The 12,287-nt window shown below is 56.4% G+C and overlaps 6 non-coding genes and 2 pseudogenes across 6 annotated transcripts; all 8 read left to right on the top strand.

The window, feature by feature from the left end:
* The first annotated feature begins 333 nt into the window (after positions 1 to 333).
* LOC138562517 (U1 spliceosomal RNA) lies at positions 334 to 497 on the top strand. Its single transcript, XR_011299329.1, has one exon. It is a non-coding gene; the product is annotated as a U1 spliceosomal RNA (small nuclear RNA).
* Positions 498 to 1,410: 913 nt separating this feature from the next.
* On the top strand, positions 1,411 to 1,574 carry LOC138562516 (U1 spliceosomal RNA). The gene has a single exon (XR_011299328.1). It is a non-coding gene; the product is annotated as a U1 spliceosomal RNA (small nuclear RNA).
* A 1,696-nt stretch (positions 1,575 to 3,270) lies between these two features.
* On the top strand, positions 3,271 to 3,408 carry LOC138562522 (U1 spliceosomal RNA; annotated as a pseudogene).
* A 913-nt stretch (positions 3,409 to 4,321) lies between these two features.
* Positions 4,322 to 4,485, top strand: LOC138562515 (U1 spliceosomal RNA). Its single transcript, XR_011299327.1, has one exon. It is a non-coding gene; the product is annotated as a U1 spliceosomal RNA (small nuclear RNA).
* A 3,582-nt stretch (positions 4,486 to 8,067) lies between these two features.
* On the top strand, positions 8,068 to 8,205 carry LOC138562523 (U1 spliceosomal RNA; annotated as a pseudogene).
* Positions 8,206 to 9,118: 913 nt separating this feature from the next.
* On the top strand, positions 9,119 to 9,282 carry LOC138562519 (U1 spliceosomal RNA). Its single transcript, XR_011299331.1, has one exon. It is a non-coding gene; the product is annotated as a U1 spliceosomal RNA (small nuclear RNA).
* A 913-nt stretch (positions 9,283 to 10,195) lies between these two features.
* On the top strand, positions 10,196 to 10,359 carry LOC138562514 (U1 spliceosomal RNA). Its single transcript, XR_011299326.1, has one exon. It is a non-coding gene; the product is annotated as a U1 spliceosomal RNA (small nuclear RNA).
* Positions 10,360 to 11,264: 905 nt separating this feature from the next.
* Positions 11,265 to 11,428, top strand: LOC138562513 (U1 spliceosomal RNA). Its single transcript, XR_011299325.1, has one exon. It is a non-coding gene; the product is annotated as a U1 spliceosomal RNA (small nuclear RNA).
* The last annotated feature ends 859 nt before the right edge of the window (positions 11,429 to 12,287 follow it).

The raw sequence follows: 12,287 nt of genomic DNA, 5'->3' as shown, positions 1-12,287 counted from the left end.
GAGGAGGAGGAGGAGGAGCAGAAGAAGAGCAGCAGAAAAAGAAAGGGGGATAGAAAAAAAAAAACAAAAGCCAAGCCGTACGGAGGAGGAGGAGGAGGAGAAGAAGGAGCTGCAGCAGAAAAAGAAAGGGTCGAAAAAAATACAAATGCCAAGCAACAAAAGGCCTTCCCCCTCCCTTTTTGGGCCTGTACGATGGGTGGGCGGCCGGCTGCCATCACCAGATGCAAATCTCGCTGGAAACGGAGCATTGTGGGAAAGCCGTTCCGCACGATGCCACCCTGTGTCTCCAGTGCCACACAAGAGGGGCCAGCCGTGCTGTTCCTGAACCAACTCATACTTACCTGGCAGGGGAGACACCATGATCACTAAGGTGGTTCTCCCAGGGTGAGGCTCATCCATTGCACACCGGATGTGCTGACCCCTGCGATGTCCCCAAATGCGGGATACTCGACTGCATAATTTCTGGTAGTGGGGGACTGCGTTCGCGCTTTCCCCTGATCTTTGGTTTCAAAAAATAGAACAAAAGAAAATGACTTGTCGGCCTGCTGGTTGCTGTTGCTGCTCCAGGCCTGGCTGTCCTGCACTATGGAGCCCTGGCCTACAGATGGCATGCCTCATGCAAAGCCCTCTGCCGAAAGGGATGCTGGGAGATCACTGTCTCCCCACTCTGGAGGCTGGCCCAGGGAGGTGGCAGAAGGCCCCGTCTTGTCGGAAGGCCGGCCAGGCCCTGCAGCCTTTCCCAGGGCTGCAGGCCTGTCGCCCCTTCAGCCTCACCCTGGCCTTTGCGGGCTGCTAGCCTTGCCAAGCCCCCTCGGCCTGGGCCCGGCGAGGGCTCTGCCCGGCGAGGGGTCTGACCGCGTTTGGGAGCGTTCGTGAGGGGCTTGGGGCGCGATACCCTGCTCCCAAAGGCCTTAGGCCTGGTTTGCTCTATGCCCACATGAATTGATTTCTGCTTCTCTTTCCACCAGCAGGCACCCCGGACGACACTGACTATGCCAGAGAAGGAACGACTGCAAGCATGCGCAACAACACAGGGCCCTGCTGGCCTCTGACCCTGGGCGAAAGGGGGGACCGGAGGAGGAGGAGGAGGAGGAGCAGAAGAAGAGCAGCAGAAAAAGAAAGGGGGATAGAAAAAAAAAAACAAAAGCCAAGCCGTACGGAGGAGGAGGAGGAGGAGAAGAAGGAGCTGCAGCAGAAAAAGAAAGGGTCGAAAAAAATACAAATGCCAAGCAACAAAAGGCCTTCCCCCTCCCTTTTTGGGCCTGTACGATGGGTGGGCGGCCGGCTGCCATCACCAGATGCAAATCTCGCTGGAAACGGAGCATTGTGGGAAAGCCGTTCCGCACGATGCCACCCTGTGTCTCCAGTGCCACACAAGAGGGGCCAGCCGTGCTGTTCCTGAACCAACTCATACTTACCTGGCAGGGGAGACACCATGATCACTAAGGTGGTTCTCCCAGGGTGAGGCTCATCCATTGCACACCGGATGTGCTGACCCCTGCGATGTCCCCAAATGCGGGATACTCGACTGCATAATTTCTGGTAGTGGGGGACTGCGTTCGCGCTTTCCCCTGATCTTTGGTTTCAAAAAATAGAACAAAAGAAAATGACTTGTCGGCCTGCTGGTTGCTGTTGCTGCTCCAGGCCTGGCTGTCCTGCACTATGGAGCCCTGGCCTACAGATGGCATGCCTCATGCAAAGCCCTCTGCCGAAAGGGATGCTGGGAGATCACTGTCTCCCCACTCTGGAGGCTGGCCCAGGGAGGTGGCAGAAGGCCCCGTCTTGTCGGAAGGCCGGCCAGGCCCTGCAGCCTTTCCCAGGGCTGCAGGCCTGTCGCCCCTTCAGCCTCACCCTGGCCTTTGCGGGCTGCTAGCCTTGCCAAGCCCCCTCGGCCTGGGCCCGGCGAGGGCTCTGCCCGGCGAGGGGTCTGACCGCGTTTGGGAGCGTTCGTGAGGGGCTTGGGGCGCGATACCCTGCTCCCAAAGGCCTTAGGCCTGGTTTGCTCTATGCCCACATGAATTGATTTCTGCTTCTCTTTCCACCAGCAGGCACCCCGGACGACACTGACTATGCCAGAGAAGGAACGACTGCAAGCATGCGCAACAACACAGGGCCCTGCTGGCCTCTGACCCTGGGCGAAAGGGGGGACCGGAGGAGGAGGAGGAGGAGGAGCAGAAGAAGAGCAGCAGAAAAAGAAAGGGGGATAGAAAAAAAAAACAAAAGCCAAGCCGTACGGAGGAGGAGGAGGAGGAGGAGGAGAAGAAGGAGCTGCAGCAGAAAAAGAAAGGGTCGAAAAAAATACAAATGCCAAGCAACAAAAGGCCTTCCCCCTCCCTTTTTGGGCCTGTACGATGGGTGGGCGGCCGGCTGCCATCACCAGATGCAAATCTCGCTGGAAACGGAGCATTGTGGGAAAGCCGTTCCGCACGATGCCACCCTGTGTCTCCAGTGCCACACAAGAGGGGCCAGCCGTGCTGTTCCTGAACCAACTCATACTTACCTGGCAGGGGAGACACCATGATCACTAAGGTGTGGGAAAATGTGGCATCAAACAAACTCCTGAATATTCACAAGGACATCGCCTGGCTGACGGTGAGGGGGGCACTATCTGTGCGAGCATTCATGAACAGACGGGGCCTCTGCCCACACAGGAGCTGCCCAAGGGGGTGCCCGGCAGAGGAAACAGCGTACCACCTCTTCTGGGCATGCCCCTTTGCAAGGAAACTGCGCAGGGCCCTGAACACTGAGTTGAGTGCTCACATCCCGCCCCAAGACATTATACACCAGTCTGTGCTGTATGGACTCTTTGCACAGACCCACACAGTAGAGGCAATCCAGAACTGCTGGAGGATCCTCTGCTGCCTGAAGGACATTCTCCTCTACGCAAGGAAACGCCTGGTCCTAAATGATGAGCTGCTGACAACCGCAGCCTGCCGCAGGATGGTCCACGGCCTGCTAAGAGACTACGAAATCAAGGACAGCCTGGAAGATGGGGGCCCTGAGTAAAACCCCCAGCCCAGGCAACCATCCAAAAATAAAATAAAGAAAAAGGGAACTCTTAGCCTACTCAGGCAAAACACGAACACTTTGTAAACCACAGACTCTGAACAGAAAATATATATATGTACCCACCCAAATGCCCAAAGTAAAATTGAAACCACCCCTTCTGCTTTGAGGGGGGAATGTAATTGCCACAAAAGTCTTCTTATTGAATTGAATTTATTACCCTTGTATCATCTTTAAGCACTTAATAAAGATATTTTTAAAAAAAAAAAAAAAAGGTGGTTCTCCCAGGGTGAGGCTCATCCATTGCACACCGGATGTGCTGACCCCTGCGATGTCCCCAAATGCGGGATACTCGACTGCATAATTTCTGGTAGTGGGGGACTGCGTTCGCGCTTTCCCCTGATCTTTGGTTTCAAAAAATAGAACAAAAAAAAATGACTTGTCGGCCTGCTGGTTGCTGTTGCTGCTCCAGGCCTGGCTGTCCTGCACTATGGAGCCCTGGCCTACAGATGGCATGCCTCATGCAAAGCCCTCTGCCGAAAGGGATGCTGGGAGATCACTGTCTCCCCACTCTGGAGGCTGGCCCAGGGAGGTGGCAGAAGGCCCCGTCTTGTCGGAAGGCCGGCCAGGCCCTGCAGCCTTTCCCAGGGCTGCAGGCCTGTCGCCCCTTCAGCCTCACCCTGGCCTTTGCGGGCTGCTAGCCTTGCCAAGCCCCCTCGGCCTGGGCCCGGCGAGGGCTCTGCCCGGCGAGGGGTCTGACCGCGTTTGGGAGCGTTCGTGAGGGGCTTGGGGCGCGATACCCTGCTCCCAAAGGCCTTAGGCCTGGTTTGCTCTATGCCCACATGAATTGATTTCTGCTTCTCTTTCCACCAGCAGGCACCCCGGACGACACTGACTATGCCAGAGAAGGAACGACTGCAAGCATGCGCAACAACACAGGGCCCTGCTGGCCTCTGACCCTGGGCGAAAGGGGGGACCGGAGGAGGAGGAGGAGCAGAAGAAGAGCAGCAGAAAAAGAAAGGGGGATAGAAAAAAAAAAACAAAAGCCAAGCCGTACGGAGGAGGAGGAGGAGGAGGAGGAGAAGAAGGAGCTGCAGCAGAAAAAGAAAGGGTCGAAAAAAATACAAATGCCAAGCAACAAAAGGCCTTCCCCCTCCCTTTTTGGGCCTGTACGATGGGTGGGCGGCCGGCTGCCATCACCAGATGCAAATCTCGCTGGAAACGGAGCATTGTGGGAAAGCCGTTCCGCACGATGCCACCCTGTGTCTCCAGTGCCACACAAGAGGGGCCAGCCGTGCTGTTCCTGAACCAACTCATACTTACCTGGCAGGGGAGACACCATGATCACTAAGGTGGTTCTCCCAGGGTGAGGCTCATCCATTGCACACCGGATGTGCTGACCCCTGCGATGTCCCCAAATGCGGGATACTCGACTGCATAATTTCTGGTAGTGGGGGACTGCGTTCGCGCTTTCCCCTGATCTTTGGTTTCAAAAAATAGAACAAAAAAAAATGACTTGTCGGCCTGCTGGTTGCTGTTGCTGCTCCAGGCCTGGCTGTCCTGCACTATGGAGCCCTGGCCTACAGATGGCATGCCTCATGCAAAGCCCTCTGCCGAAAGGGATGCTGGGAGATCACTGTCTCCCCACTCTGGAGGCTGGCCCAGGGAGGTGGCAGAAGGCCCCGTCTTGTCGGAAGGCCGGCCAGGCCCTGCAGCCTTTCCCAGGGCTGCAGGCCTGTCGCCCCTTCAGCCTCACCCTGGCCTTTGCGGGCTGCTAGCCTTGCCAAGCCCCCTCGGCCTGGGCCCGGCGAGGGCTCTGCCCGGCGAGGGGTCTGACCGCGTTTGGGAGCGTTCGTGAGGGGCTTGGGGCGCGATACCCTGCTCCCAAAGGCCTTAGGCCTGGTTTGCTCTATGCCCACATGAATTGATTTCTGCTTCTCTTTCCACCAGCAGGCACCCCGGACGACACTGACTATGCCAGAGAAGGAACGACTGCAAGCATGCGCAACAACACAGGGCCCTGCTGGCCTCTGACCCTGGGCGAAAGGGGGGACCGGAGGAGGAGGAGGAGGAGGAGCAGAAGAAGAGCAGCAGAAAAAGAAAGGGGGATAGAAAAAAAAAAACAAAAGCCAAGCCGTACGGAGGAGGAGGAGGAGGAGGAGAAGAAGGAGCTGCAGCAGAAAAAGAAAGGGTCGAAAAAAATACAAATGCCAAGCAACAAAAGGCCTTCCCCCTCCCTTTTTGGGCCTGTACGATGGGTGGGCGGCCGGCTGCCATCACCAGATGCAAATCTCGCTGGAAACGGAGCATTGTGGGAAAGCCGTTCCGCACGATGCCACCCTGTGTCTCCAGTGCCACACAAGAGGGGCCAGCCGTGCTGTTCCTGAACCAACTCATACTTACCTGGCAGGGGAGACACCATGATCACTAAGGGCTGAGCCAGCACTTTCGGGATGAGTCCAGGGGCATCATCTTCCGGTCCAAAGTGGAGAACCTGGAAAAGGGGGAGAAATGCAACTCCTTCTTCTTCAGGAAAGTCTACACTGCGCACACCCCTCTGGTTGAACTGCGCGACAAGGAGGGAAAACTCTGTAACTCAAGGGATGGCATAATGAAGGTGGCGACCGACTTTTATGGGGACCTCTATGCGGAGAAGAGGTCAGTGGGACACCAGGCAGAAAAGTTTCTGTCGGGTATCCCAAGAACGGTCTCCCCAGCAGCGCAAGCCGCACTGAATGCTCCCCTCACACTGCAGGAGCTGCACCTTGCGACCAAATCTTTCAAGACAGGCAAAACACCAGGAAGTGACGGTCTCCCAGCCGAATTTTACGTCACTATGTGGGACATAGTAGGACCAGACCTACTCGAGGTGTACAAAGAGATGGTCGCAGGTGGTAGCATGCCTCAGTCTATGAGAGAAAGTATCATCACGCTCTTGTACAAACGGAAGGGAGAGAAGTGTGACCTCAAGAACTGGAGGCCCATCTCTCTCCTAAACGTGGACTACAAGATTCTGGCAAAGACAATGGCGACTAGACTCAGGGGTGCTATCGGTGAGATTGTCCACCCAGACCAGACCTGTGGGGTCCCTGGACGTAGGGTCGCTGACAGCCTCGCCCTGATCAGGGACACAATCCAGTATGTCACGGACCGCAAGGTTCGGGCAGCGCTGGTGTGCCTTGACCAGGAGAAGGCCTTTGACCGCGTCTCCCATGAATTCATGGACAGGGTACTCAGAGGGTTTGGGCTGGGGGAATTCTTCTGCAGTTATGTTAGAGTAATGTATAAAGACATATTCAGTTCAGTCATGGTGAATGGTTGGAAAACAGACCCCTTTCCAGTAAAGTCTGGGGTTAGGCAGGGCTGTCCTCTCTCGCCCCCTCTGTTTGTTTGCATTATAGAGCTCTTGGCGGAGTACATCCGGAATAACCCAGACATCAGAGGCATCCCGGCACCAGGAGACGCGAGAAGAGAGGTGAAGTGTTCTCTCTACATGGATGATGTCACCCTCTTCTGTGCAGACAGTCAATCGGTGTCAGAGCTTCTGAAGACCTGCGAAGACTTTGGCCAGGCATCGGGCGCAAAGATAAATGCAGCAAAATCCCAAACCATGCTGTTTGGACACTGGGATAGCAACCAGGAGCCCCTTCCCTTCCCAATCGAGAAGGATTTCATCAAGATCCTTGGGGTCTGGTATGGGAAGGAGGGGGCAGCGCTGAAAAGCTGGAAGGAACGCCTGGCCAAGGTCAAACAGAAACTGGGTCTCTGGAGTCTCCGCAAACTGAGCATGGAAGGGAAGGCTCTGGTGCTGAGAAATGATGCGCTGCCTGTCCTGCAGTATGTGGCCCAAGCGTGGCCCCTCCAAGCCAGAGAGGCGCGGGCCATCAACGCCATGGTCTTCCACTTTGTCTGGGGCTCAAAGATGGACAGAGTTAAGAGATCATCCATGTACAAGGAACCGCGCAAAGGAGGGAAAGGAATCCCGGACCTCCCTACAAGACTGCGGGCCTGCTTCGCCTGCACCTGCGTCAGGATTTCCCTGGGCAACGCCAACAAGACCCACTCAGCCTACCTCCTTTTCCGCTTCTTCCTCACACCAACATGGAGGAGGCTAGGCTGGGACAAGTGGGAAAACAGGGCCCCGTACAACTGGACGCTCCCTTGGTACTACAGGGAGATGGAAAAGTTCATCGCAGATTTTGGCCTTCAGGGGGTGGTGCCTGCATTGTGGAACCCAAGGACAATCCACAACCTGATCAGGGCCCAAGACACCACAGATCCCATTGAGGACCTGCCAGCGGCCACAGTTACCCAGGTGTGGGAAAATGTGGCATCAAACAAACTCCTGAATACTCACAAGGACATCGCCTGGCTGACGGTGAGGGGGGCACTATCTGTGCGAGCATTCATGAACAGACGGGGCCTCTGCCCACACAGGAGCTGCCCAAGGGGGTGCCCGGCAGAGGAAACAGCGTACCACCTCTTCTGGGCATGCCCCTTTGCAAGGAAACTGCGCAGGGCCCTGAACACTGAGTTGAGTGCTCACATCCCGCCCCAAGACATTATACACCAGTCTGTGCTGTATGGACTCTTTGCACAGACCCACACAGTAGAGGCAATCCAGAACTGCTGGAGGACCCTCTGCTGCATGAAGGACATTCTCCTCTACGCAAGGAAACGCCTGGTCCTCAATGATGAGCTGCTGACAACCGAAGCCTGCCGCAGGATGGTCCACGGCCTGCTAAGAGACTACGAAATCAAGGACAGCCTGGAAGATGGGGGCCCTGAGTAAAACCCCCAGCCCAGGCAATCATCCAAAAATAAAATAAAGAAAAAGGGAACTCTTAGCCTACTCAGGCAAAACACGAACACTTTGTAAACCACAGACTCTGAACAGAAAATATATATGTACCCACCCAAATGCCCAAAGTAAAATTGAAACCACCCCTTCTGCTTTGAGGGGGGAATGTAATTGCCACAAAAGTCTTCTTATTGAATTGAATTTATTACCCTTGTATCATCTTTAAGCACTTAATAAAGATATTTTTACAAAAAAAAAAAAAAAAAAAAAGGTGGTTCTCCCAGGGTGAGGCTCATCCATTGCACACCGGATGTGCTGACCCCTGCGATGTCCCCAAATGCGGGATACTCGACTGCATAATTTCTGGTAGTGGGGGACTGCGTTCGCGCTTTCCCCTGATCTTTGGTTTCAAAAAATAGAACAAAAAAAAATGACTTGTCGGCCTGCTGGTTGCTGTTGCTGCTCCAGGCCTGGCTGTCCTGCACTATGGAGCCCTGGCCTACAGATGGCATGCCTCATGCAAAGCCCTCTGCCGAAAGGGATGCTGGGAGATCACTGTCTCCCCACTCTGGAGGCTGGCCCAGGGAGGTGGCAGAAGGCCCCGTCTTGTCGGAAGGCCGGCCAGGCCCTGCAGCCTTTCCCAGGGCTGCAGGCCTGTCGCCCCTTCAGCCTCACCCTGGCCTTTGCGGGCTGCTAGCCTTGCCAAGCCCCCTCGGCCTGGGCCCGGCGAGGGCTCTGCCCGGCGAGGGGTCTGACCGCGTTTGGGAGCGTTCGTGAGGGGCTTGGGGCGCGATACCCTGCTCCCAAAGGCCTTAGGCCTGGTTTGCTCTATGCCCACATGAATTGATTTCTGCTTCTCTTTCCACCAGCAGGCACCCCGGACGACACTGACTATGCCAGAGAAGGAACGACTGCAAGCATGCGCAACAACACAGGGCCCTGCTGGCCTCTGACCCTGGGCGAAAGGGGGGACCGGAGGAGGAGGAGGAGCAGAAGAAGAGCAGCAGAAAAAGAAAGGGGGATAGAAAAAAAAAAACAAAAGCCAAGCCGTACGGAGGAGGAGGAGGAGGAGGAGGAGAAGAAGGAGCTGCAGCAGAAAAAGAAAGGGTCGAAAAAAATACAAATGCCAAGCAACAAAAGGCCTTCCCCCTCCCTTTTTGGGCCTGTACGATGGGTGGGCGGCCGGCTGCCATCACCAGATGCAAATCTCGCTGGAAACGGAGCATTGTGGGAAAGCCGTTCCGCACGATGCCACCCTGTGTCTCCAGTGCCACACAAGAGGGGCCAGCCGTGCTGTTCCTGAACCAACTCATACTTACCTGGCAGGGGAGACACCATGATCACTAAGGTGGTTCTCCCAGGGTGAGGCTCATCCATTGCACACCGGATGTGCTGACCCCTGCGATGTCCCCAAATGCGGGATACTCAACTGCATAATTTCTGGTAGTGGGGGACTGCGTTCGCGCTTTCCCCTGATCTTTGGTTTCAAAAAATAGAACAAAAAAAAATGACTTGTCGGCCTGCTGGTTGCTGTTGCTGCTCCAGGCCTGGCTGTCCTGCACTATGGAGCCCTGGCCTACAGATGGCATGCCTCATGCAAAGCCCTCTGCCGAAAGGGATGCTGGGAGATCACTGTCTCCCCACTCTGGAGGCTGGCCCAGGGAGGTGGCAGAAGGCCCCGTCTTGTCGGAAGGCCGGCCAGGCCCTGCAGCCTTTCCCAGGGCTGCAGGCCTGTCGCCCCTTCAGCCTCACCCTGGCCTTTGCGGGCTGCTAGCCTTGCCAAGCCCCCTCGGCCTGGGCCCGGCGAGGGCTCTGCCCGGCGAGGGGTCTGACCGCGTTTGGGAGCGTTCGTGAGGGGCTTGGGGCGCGATACCCTGCTCCCAAAGGCCTTAGGCCTGGTTTGCTCTATGCCCACATGAATTGATTTCTGCTTCTCTTTCCACCAGCAGGCACCCCGGACGACACTGACTATGCCAGAGAAGGAACGACTGCAAGCATGCGCAACAACACAGGGCCCTGCTGGCCTCTGACCCTGGGCGAAAGGGGGGACCGGAGGAGGAGGAGGAGCAGAAGAAGAGCAGCAGAAAAAGAAAGGGGGATAGAAAAAAAAAAACAAAAGCCAAGCCGTACGGAGGAGGAGGAGGAGGAGGAGGAGAAGAAGGAGCTGCAGCAGAAAAAGAAAGGGTCGAAAAAAATACAAATGCCAAGCAACAAAAGGCCTTCCCCCTCCCTTTTTGGGCCTGTACGATGGGTGGGCGGCCGGCTGCCATCACCAGATGCAAATCTCGCTGGAAACGGAGCATTGTGGGAAAGCCGTTCCGCACGATGCCACCCTGTGTCTCCAGTGCCACACAAGAGGGGCCAGCCGTGCTGTTCCTGAACCAACTCATACTTACCTGGCAGGGGAGACACCATGATCACTAAGGTGGTTCTCCCAGGGTGAGGCTCATCCATTGCACACCGGATGTGCTGACCCCTGCGATGTCCCCAAATGCGGGATACTCGACTGCATAATTTCTGGTAGTGGGGGACTGCGTTCGCGCTTTCCCCTGATCTTTGGTTTCAAAAAATAGAACAAAAAAAAATGACTTGTCGGCCTGCTGGTTGCTGTTGCTGCTCCAGGCCTGGCTGTCCTGCACTATGGAGCCCTGGCCTACAGATGGCATGCCTCATGCAAAGCCCTCTGCCGAAAGGGATGCTGGGAGATCACTGTCTCCCCACTCTGGAGGCTGGCCCAGGGAGGTGGCAGAAGGCCCCGTCTTGTCGGAAGGCCGGCCAGGCCCTGCAGCCTTTCCCAGGGCTGCAGGCCTGTCGCCCCTTCAGCCTCACCCTGGCCTTTGCGGGCTGCTAGCCTTGCCAAGCCCCCTCGGCCTGGGCCTGGCGAGGGGTCTGACCGCGTTTGGGAGCGTTCGGGAAGGCGTGAGGGGCTTGGGGCGCGATACCCTGCTCCCAAAGGCCTTAGGCCTGGTTTGCTCTATGCCCACATGAATTGATTTCTGCTTCTCTTTCCACCAGCAGGCACCCCGGACGACACTGACTATGCCAGAGAAGGAACGACTGCAAGCATGCGCAACAACACAGGGCCCTGCTGGCCTCTGACCCTGGGCGAAAGGGGGGACCGGAGGAGGAGGAGGAGGAGGAGCAGAAGAAGAGCAGCAGAAAAAGAAAGGGGGATAGAAAAAAAAAAACAAAAGCCAAGCCGTACGGAGGAGGAGGAGGAGGAGAAGAAGGAGCTGCAGCAGAAAAAGAAAGGGTCGAAAAAAATACAAATGCCAAGCAACAAAAGGCCTTCCCCCTCCCTTTTTGGGCCTGTACGATGGGTGGGCGGCCGGCTGCCATCACCAGATGCAAATCTCGCTGGAAACGGAGCATTGTGGGAAAGCCGTTCCGCACGATGCCACCCTGTGTCTCCAGTGCCACACAAGAGGGGCCAGCCGTGCTGTTCCTGAACCAACTCATACTTACCTGGCAGGGGAGACACCATGATCACTAAGGTGGTTCTCCCAGGGTGAGGCTCATCCATTGCACACCGGATGTGCTGACCCCTGCGATGTCCCCAAATGCGGGATACTCGACTGCATAATTTCTGGTAGTGGGGGACTGCGTTCGCGCTTTCCCCTGATCTTTGGTTTCAAAAAATAGAACAAAAGAAAATGACTTGTCGGCCTGCTGGTTGCTGTTGCTGCTCCAGGCCTGGCTGTCCTGCACTATGGAGCCCTGGCCTACAGATGGCATGCCTCATGCAAAGCCCTCTGCCGAAAGGGATGCTGGGAGATCACTGTCTCCCCACTCTGGAGGCTGGCCCAGGGAGGTGGCAGAAGGCCCCGTCTTGTCGGAAGGCCGGCCAGGCCCTGCAGCCTTTCCCAGGGCTGCAGGCCTGTCGCCCCTTCAGCCTCACCCTGGCCTTTGCGGGCTGCTAGCCTTGCCAAGCCCCCTCGGCCTGGGCCCGGCGAGGGCTCTGCCCGGCGAGGGGTCTGACCGCGTTTGGGAGCGTTCGTGAGGGGCTTGGGGCGCGATACCCTGCTCCCAAAGGCCTTAGGCCTGGTTTGCTCTATGCCCACATGAATTGATTTCTGCTTCTCTTTCCACCAGCAGGCACCCCGGACGACACTGACTATGCCAGAGAAGGAACGACTGCAAGCATGCGCAACAACACAGGGCCCTGCTGGCCTCTGACCCTGGGCGAAAGGGGGGACCGGAGGAGGAGGAGGAGGAGGAGCAGAAGAAGAGCAGCAGAAAAAGAAAGGGGGATAGAAAAAAAAAAACAAAAGCCAAGCCGTACGGAGGAGGAGGAGGAGGAGAAGAAGGAGCTGCAGCAGAAAAAGAAAGGGTCGAAAAAAATACAAATGCCAAGCAACAAAAGGCCTTCCCCCTCCCTTTTTGGGCCTGTACGATGGGTGGGCGGCCGGCTGCCATCACCAGATGCAAATCTCGCTGGAAACGGAGCATTGTGGGAAAGCCGTTCCGCACGATGCCACCC

The sequence above is a fragment of the Ambystoma mexicanum genome, unplaced genomic scaffold, assembly GCF_040938575.1.
Source record: "Ambystoma mexicanum isolate Mex_15411 unplaced genomic scaffold, UKY_AmexF1_1 Mex_scaf53, whole genome shotgun sequence".
Lineage (NCBI taxonomy): Eukaryota > Metazoa > Chordata > Amphibia > Caudata > Ambystomatidae > Ambystoma > Ambystoma mexicanum.
Note: the sequence above shows the minus strand (reverse complement) of the source record. Positions and strands in the feature narration are given on the sequence as shown.